Source organism: Bos mutus, chromosome 14 (genome assembly GCF_027580195.1).
Source record: "Bos mutus isolate GX-2022 chromosome 14, NWIPB_WYAK_1.1, whole genome shotgun sequence".
NCBI lineage: Eukaryota > Metazoa > Chordata > Mammalia > Artiodactyla > Bovidae > Bos > Bos mutus.
The window spans coordinates 70620262-70628953 of NC_091630.1; positions in this window are offsets into that span (position 1 = coordinate 70620262).

Below are 8692 nucleotides of genomic sequence, written 5' to 3' on the forward strand. Positions count from 1 at the left end.
GGCGGGGGACAGAAATCAGCCCCAGGAGGAGGGTCCCCAGGCTCGGGGCAGAGGCGCTCCACAGCGCGACCCCAGCCTGTCCTGGATCTGACTCTCTGACTCTCAGTGTGACCCCCGGGGGGGCTCCTCATCTGCAGAGAGGCCAGACTACACCCAACTCTAACCCGCTCAGGGCCTCGGACCTCTGACGGCTCCGACAGACCCTCACGACACACGTAGACGGTTTCACATACAAATTCTGGGCGTTCATGGATCCACTGAAACCACCCAGGACCCTAGACTCAGAACCCTGAATCAGAGGATTCAACCAGAAGAACAGAAGATTCTAAGAGCTTCCTCTTACAGAACGTGTATTTGAATTACCTGATTGCCCACCTGCTCCGTCAGGTGCCTGGGGGAAACAGAGGCTAGGCCGATGGCCCACACCTAGAGGCCCTGCCTGTGGTCTGAGGCCACTTCCCCACCCATGCCATGCCCAGCCTGCCCCCTCCCCAAACCACCACAGGCGGGACAGAGCAGCCATCGCTTCTAGACATGGGGCCCGCTGGAGCCCAGCTCCCGTCTTGCTCCCGCCCCAGGTGAGGGAGGCCCCACCCAGAACTGACCGTCAGCTCTGACCTCACGAGTGGGGTCTCTCCTCCCTCCCCACTAGGAGGGCCCACCTTAGCCTCTGTGCTGCCCAGGACCCACTATGGCTGCGGTTGGGGAGGGGCTCTCCATGGAGCCCCCGGGCTCTGCCCAGCCCCTATGGCTTGGGGCAGAGGAGGTGGAGGGGGTCTCTGGTCTCCTCTCCCAGGGCCTCTGGGGCAGCCAGCCCCCTTCTGCTTTTCCTGTAGTGAGGTCTACCTGTAAATTTTTCCCACAGAACATTCTGTAGCTCACGGCGCTGGGGGACAGCGGCATTGCATCAGCTCCCAGCTCCCTTCTCACCCAGGGTTGGGTGGGGGGGAGTGACAGTTCTGTCACCCAAGGGTCCTGACGCTGCGAGTCTCCGAGGCCCTGCCTTCCCAGTGGCCTTCCTGTCCCCAGTCATCAGAGAAGAGCCCTGGGGTGTGACTCCTGAATCAGGCTGCTTCCCACCCAGCCCTGCCCCGTGGTGACTGGTACTCCCCCTTGCTTCTTTCAGCCACAGGGCGGGGAGGGGGCTTTTATCTGCCACAGATGCATTCCTAACTGCTTCTCTTTGATTACGGGTCCTTGTGAGGAAGCCCACCTAGGCCCGGAAGCCGGTCTGGGCTCCGTCCATGCAAGAGACGCTGCCACTGCTGTGGCCACCACCGCGATGGTCAGTCACCACCATCATCACCATCACCGTCATCATCACCATCCCCGGCCACCACCACTACGATCACCACCATCATCACCATCACCGCCACCACCATCCCGCGTTATCACATCCCACCACCATCATCACGGCCACACCACCATCATCATCACCATCCCATCCCGTTATCACCATCCCCGTGGCCACCACCGCGACGGTCAGTCACCACCATCATCACCATCACCGTCATCATCACCATCCCCGTCGTTATCACCATCCCCGTGGCCACCACCGCGACGGTCAGTCACCACCATCATCACCATCACCGTCATCATCACCATCCCCGTCATTATCACCATCCCCGTGGCCACCACCGTGACGGTCAGTCACCACCATCATCACCATCACCGTCATCATCACCATCCCCGTCGTGTCCACCTGCGTCCGTGGCTGTAGACCAGCCTCCCCACCAGAGCGCGCACTCTCACACCCCCAGCAGAGAAGGGCCTGACATGGAGGGTCTGGGACAAGTACCCAGGATGGACACTGAGCTCGTGTCCTGAGAGCAGGTCAGGCAGGAGCCAGAGCCTGGAGGCTCCTCGTTGGAAGGAAAGCAGGGCGCGGGCCAGGCATTCAGTTCAACCCTCGTTCCCTCCCCTGACTTGCCCAAGGTCACCCAGGAGGAGACGGGAACCAGATGCTCAGCCATCAGAAAACACCCTTGACCATGGGCAGGCGTCCTGACAGCCTGGAACCAGGCCTTGGCCCCCACCCTGCCTGACTCTCTCACTCTTTCCTCAAGCTTCAACCCACGCCCAGCCCCTCCCGCCCGTCTAAACACCTTCGAGGTCTGGCCTCTGTCCTCCTGACATGGCTTGTAAGCAGGAAGTAGCCAGCAGGTCCTCCCAGGCGCTAGACACCCGCAGCTCCATGAGAAGGAAGGGGAGGGCTTGGAAGGGGCCTTGCTTAGGACCCAGCGCCCTCCCCCCACTCGCCATCAGAAAGGGAAACCTCCCTGGGACGGGCGCAGGGAGGCAGGGCGCAGAGGTCACAGGGACAGCTGTGGTGTGTGCTCAGGTGGTGGGTGGCATGTAAGCGGGATGGGTGCCCTGACTACTGACCCCCGCCAGTGAACGAGCCTGGTCCCACACTGAGTCCTGACCCTGGTCACACACGAATGTTGATCCTCTTCGCAGACTGAGACCTCACCTGTCACACAATGAGCCCCAGCTCTGGTCATCACTGAGCCCTGACCCTGGTCCCACCCTGAGCCCTGACCTGCATAGCCCTATGAGATGGCAGCGAGGGGCTCGCAGCTCCTCACCACAGGCGAGCAGGCTGAGGCTCAGGCCGCGGAGCCCCAGCCCTGGCTCCCGCAGCTGGTCCGCCGCGGAGCCTGGATCCGAGCCCAAGTCCTGGACTCTGAGTCTGGCACTGTTGTCTCCGACCCACCAGAGCTCCCCAGGGCCCGGCCAGGGCCCTGCGGGGGCCACACGAGGAGATGGCAGCCTCTCCTGGGCAAGTGCCCTGAGGCCAGGGGCAGAGAGGGTGTGCCCAGCGCTGACAGAGGGCTAGGGCTGGCAGGGTTAGAGGGCCAAGCTCCCCTGGAGGCTCTGAGAAGACAGCTTAGGACAGAGCGATTGGGGGTGGGGGGGTGACTCCTTAGTGGGAGATGACTCACTGCGCCCCCTCAGCAAGGCCAGGGGTCCTGGTGGGGCAGGGAGCAGACACCCCACCCCCAGGGCAGACCCCCACCCGCGCCAGGTCAGTTCTCTGCAAAATGCAGGCGGCAGTCATGGCTGTTCCTGTGAACATTTTGGGCCACATGCTTCTGGCTCCAACTTTAGAAAGACAGTGAACACACACACTCTCTATGACATGACACCGCCGTGGGGTCTGGGGCTGTCCCTACACAAGCACGCTGAGATCCTCGAGCAGCAGGAAGGGTCAGGGTCACTCCGAGCAGGACCCTCTCAGACCCCGGTCCCGTCTGCTGGTCACAGCTGAGGGGCTCTGAGTCAGACTCGCCCACGAGTTTGCCCGTCTCTGAGCAGACCGGTCTCCAGGCCCTTGAGCGGGGGCTGTGAGGACTGTCCCGCTAGCGCCTCTGTCCGGCCGCCTGGTGGCCACTGTCCGCCCACGCCCTGGCGCCCCACCCCCAGGGCCCTCCCCACTCACCAACCCAGAGAACTGGCACCAACTTTCCGGAAAGCCACTGTCCTGGCCAAAAGAAACAGTGTCCCTCCTCCCGTTCCCACCAGCTGCCCGCTCCCCGGGGCAGTGGGCAGTTGTGGGGGGGCCCCGTGGGCAAGGACCCTGCCATCCTCCCACCACCCTCAGCCGGGCTTTGTCCCTGCTGCCCAGGTGGACAGACCAACGCCAGGGAGGAGGCAGGCTGGGATGTGTCCAGGGCACCCTCAAGAGGCAGGGCCCAACCCCAGCTCCCACCACCCACCATACCCCATCAATGGCAAGGAGGGGCTCGGTGCGGAGAAATGTGGGGGTCACCCCCACTGACTGCCTGGTTCAAATCCTGGCTCCACCTGCCGTTAGCCAGGTGGTCTCAGGCCCCTGCCTTCTCGGAGTCTGTTTCCTTGCCTATAAGAGGGAAGGACAGTACTGACTGTACATCCCACCCCACCCCAACCCCTTCACTGACCAGAGACGGCCGCCCGGCCCCTGGAGGAGAGGTTGGGGTAGGGGGGGCGGTCAGCAAGAACAAGAGGAAGCTGCAGTGGAAGGGGAGGGGTCAGCCACCAGGAGGAGCACTCTGTTTATAAGAGGGGTGCAAAGCACCCTGGAAGGCCCCCTGGGGAAGCCGGGAAAGGCAAGAAAGGGGGCCAAGTGCCTTGTGATGGAGCCAGGCCAGCCTGCCCACCCATTTTTCAAATGAATGGGCATTTGCATTTATTGATCTCCTACTATATACCTTCACATATACTGAGCATCAGAGAGAAAGAAACAAGTAAAATTCTGGCCTCATCTAGGGGAGCTAAACATCCAGATAGAGACCGAGTTGATGCGGGAATCCAGACAAACAACCCAGGCCCCAAGTGCCCTCATTACCCTGGGGCTGAGAGAAGCCAGCCAAGGCAGGCTTCACGGAAGAGGTGGCCTCAACGCTAGGGAGGATCTGGACCTAGAGAGACATTGAGAGAACAGTGTGGGCAAAGAGCTCGCCGCTGCTGCCCCCCACCGCCCCTGACAAGACAGTGAGGAGAGGCCCCTCTCTGTCTCAGGGCAGGGGGTGGAGCCTGGGAGGGCCTGGCCTTGAATTTTTGACCCCAGGCTCTTTGATGGGACAACATCTCTGTTGTTGCAGTTCGGAATCAGAATCCTAGGATGGGTGATATTTGGGGTCTGGGGTCTCTGCCCCCCTCCCCAGCGGCCGTCGGTGCTCCTGCCTGCCCAGCGCTGATACCACGCAGCAGCTGGAACGTGCCCGCCCGGGCTCTCTTCTGACCCCTCACAGGGACGGGAAGCTCACCGCCATCCGTGGGGGACGGTGGACGGGACGGTGGACGGGGCTGCTGCAGGGGCCCTCCCCTCGCGGCCCTGCTCCCACTCCAGGGCGGGCGAGCAGAGCGCCAGCGTCCAGGGCCACCCTCTAAGTCCTGCGAGCCGGCAGAGACAGACACAGCATGCCGGTCCCACGAGGCCGCCCGGAGGCCGGGAAGGGCCGAAATAGAAAGCAGGTCCCAAGGCCCTGCGGGGGATGTGGCCGGCTCTTGACCCGAGGCGGCCGGTCCTGCGCTGCCGCGGGAGCCAGCGCTCAGCCCAGCCCGGGGCTGCCTTGGTGGACAGGGCTGAGGACAGGGCCCTGGGCTTGGGAGAGGCCTGGAACCCGCACTCCCCGGCCTGTTCCCGGGATGTAGGGAACTCTCCAGTGTGCCCGGTGGATGGTTCCAGAAGCTTCCTCAGAGGACACAGACCCGCTCAGCAGCGCATTTCAGACCTGGCCGGCTGCCTGGGCTCAAGCCCCATCTCTGCCCCTTTCCAGCTGTGTGACCTTGGCCATGGACTCCTCTCCATCAGACAAGGATGGTGACAAGGGGGCCTCAAGGAGGGGCTGGGGAACACAGAAGTGCTCCGCCCGTGCTGGCACGTCGGAAGTTCCAGATACACGGCAGCCGCTACGGTTGGGTGTCCTCACCACTGCTTGAATGACTGACCCCCTAGACCTGTCTTCAAGCCTCAGGTCATGATCCAGCAGTGGTCAGTGTGGTGACTGCTGGCATGTGCCGTATCCCAGTGTGCGCGTCCCCAGGCCACCACGGACCAGGGTTCACACCAGCACTAGCCCCACCAGAGCCCCTCCCAGCTGGGGCCAAGTGTCCCGAGGGGGCCGTGGGGGAGGGAGCGGGGCTCCAGCTCCAGAGAGACCCCCTCCCACCCTCTCCCATGTCCCTGGTAGCCCCTGCATCGAACAGACCCAGAGCACCTGCCTCTTCCTCCAGCCCAGGCGTCAGCATCTTCTGGGGGTGGGAGCTCCCTGGTCCCCACCTTGCCTCCCTGGGGCCACTGTGTGAACCTGGGGGAGGCCAGGGGAGGCCGCCTCTCCCTGAGGGGGTGGGGGGAAGAAATGGGCCAATCCTCAGGTGCGGGCTGGAAGGGACACGCGGGCAGCTCCCACATACAGCGGCAGCCCAGCCTCGTCCGCTTGTCCCCCTGCAGCCTCCCCCAGTGTGCCCCTGGGCCCACTTCCATCCCACCCCTGCGCTTGTATCTCAGGACTGGCCCAAGAGCTAGGGCTGCCGCACGGGGGTCCAGGTCTGCTTCCCGCCAGTACCTGCAGCAATCCATTCTCTGCGAAGGTCTCTGTCACTCTCTGGGCCTCAGAAATACCTGCAGCAATCCATTCTCTGCAAGGGTCTCTGTCACTCTCTGGGCCTCAGTTTCTGCACCTGTAAAAGTCGAAAGCGGCCCGAGATGAGCTCCAAAGGGCTCTGGGTAACAGCGGGGCCTGGAAGAGTAGCTCAGGGAACCAAGGGGGCCGGGGGCGGTGGTCCCCACGCCTCAGAGCGCGTTCCCATCCTCACCGTGCTCCAGGCCCTGCTCGGTGCCCTGGACGTGTCCCAGTTCCACCCGTCCAGCCCTAGCAGCCCTGCGCTACTTAGGACACGGGCTGGGGGAAGTGGGGCATCTCAGACACCGCCTCCTCACCCCTGTCACCCCCTGAGAGCCCGCCCAGGCTTCTCCAGCTCCCCACCGGCGGCTGTGGGCCTGGGGCGTCCCCACCCGCGTCCCACATGTGGAGGCAGGAGTGGGTGCTTCCTGAGAGGAGAGGGACCTGGCCTGGGGCCTTCCACAGGCCTTAGTGTCCCCGCCTAGTGGGGGACACCAAAGGTCAGAGCCCGAAGTGAGGGGTCCAACCGGGCTTGAAGCCAGGGCTGCCCAAGCGACCCCAACCCAGACACACACATGCACCCACACAGCACCCCCAAGGCCCCACATGGGCCTCCCCTGTGGGTGCTGGGACCTGCCTGGGAGTCCGGAGCACAGGAGCGGGTGTGAGGCCCTCAACCTCTTAGGAAGGGTCACCTGCCCAGCCCCAGCCGCCCCCGTCTTCTCGGGATCACCCCTGCCCAGCTGGCCTGCACCCCTCCCCGCAGGCGCCCTGGCCCCACCCCGAAGGTCCTCCCATGGGTCCTCCCATGGATCCTCCCGTGGGTCCTCCCGTGGCCTGGGGTGAGGGAACAGAGGTGCGGTCCGGCGTGACAGGCCCCGAGGTGCTGACAGCAGCGGCCCGGCTGTCACCCTGTGTCCCCCACCAGACCCTCCGCCCCTGGGCTGCTCAACTGCTTCTGCGACCTTGTCCCTCAGAGCAGTGGGTCCCTGGGGGTCGTGAGCCCTAAGACACCGTTGCAGAAGCTTACGATCCAGCCGCGAGGGTGAGGGGGCTTCTCCGAGCTTGGGGGTGGGTCTCTTCACTAGGCTGGACTTCGAGGGGCAGTCACACATGAAACTGGTCCCATCCCATCCACCAGAAGGGGTCTCGACCCCTGACCCAGCCGACATGTGACCTCTGACCCAGACACAGACAGCCTGGCCTTGAGCCAGGAGGTGACAAGGGTGAGGTCATCCCTGTGTACTCACCTCCACTGAGGGCCTCAGGGGGTCACCCCAAGCTTCGAGGGCTCTGGCACCCCCACCCCAGAACCCCAGGGTCCTACAGAAGAGAGCTCCCCGAAGTAAAGGGTGCCCCCCGGCCATCCACAGCGTCCGCTCCGCTCAGAGACCCTCCCCGAGGTTTCCTGGGGAAGCAGCCTGCCCAGGCCCGGGGGAGCCCCGCCACCCTCAGCGCGGGCACGAGCCCTGGCCAGCCCGGCCGGTGACTCAGCGGCAGTTGGCCATCTCCAGCTCATAAAATCTGCCCCTCAGATGGCTCAGCCCTCCCGCACCCCCCACAGCCTGGCTGGCTCCAGAGTGCCCCCCCACCTGCTCCCACACAGAAACAGCCCTGAGTCCGCACTGCCCCAAGCAGACCCAGGCTGCCCCTGCCTTGCCAGCCAGGAGCCAGCACCACCCCCTGGGCAAGGGACTTGGATGGGCCAGGGGCTCCCGCCTCCCTCTGGCCCTCAGACATGACCATGTTCCAAGGAGACCATTGCGGTCTGCAGGCTCAGCCCTGCTTTAGTGGGGAGCCTGATTGAGGGTGGCAAGGAAACTGCTCCAAGGACCACCCTCCCCCAGAATCTTCCATAGCTCCCCGCTGCCCTCGGAGTCAAGGGCCCCATTCTGGTCCCCAGAGGGGCAGCCGTGACCCAGTGTGGAAGTCCTCCGCTCACTCCCAGCTTCATGGCTCACCCGGCCCTCCACTCACGGGGACCCTGGCAGGCAGGTCCTGCCCCCCAAGGGCCCACCCAGGCTGTCCGCCTCCCGTGACCCCTGCCTCTGCCAGTGTGGGCTGCCCTTCTGACCACAGCAGGCCCCCTCCCGCTGGTGCGCTGCAGCATGTCCCCCACCAGATGCAGGCCTGTGAGCCCAGCGCCCCACCCACAGCCAGCTCAGTGGGTGCTTAGCCAAGGGGTCTGGGTGGGTAGGGGACAGGAGAACAGAGGAGGCGCTCAGCATGTCACAGACTTGGCCCTGAGCCCTTCCTGGCCTTGACCCTGAAAGCCTGACCCCAGCCCGGCCCCCAGCCCCCTCCCTGCCCAGGGCATCTGTCTGGGGGAGGCCCCTCCCAAGGAAAGGCCACCCCACCCCCCGGCCCTCAGCACACTCGGGACTTTCACACAACCCAACCCTGCATCTCTACAGCACCCACAGGGGTCGAGCCGAGGCACACACGGCCCCAGGCTGGTGCCGGCCACACGGACACACCCAGGCATGCGTGTGCCCCTACGAAGCCACGTCCGCCCCCGGAACACACGCGCGTGGACACACAGAGACCCGGACAGAGAGTGTTGGAGCCCTTGGTCACGGTCA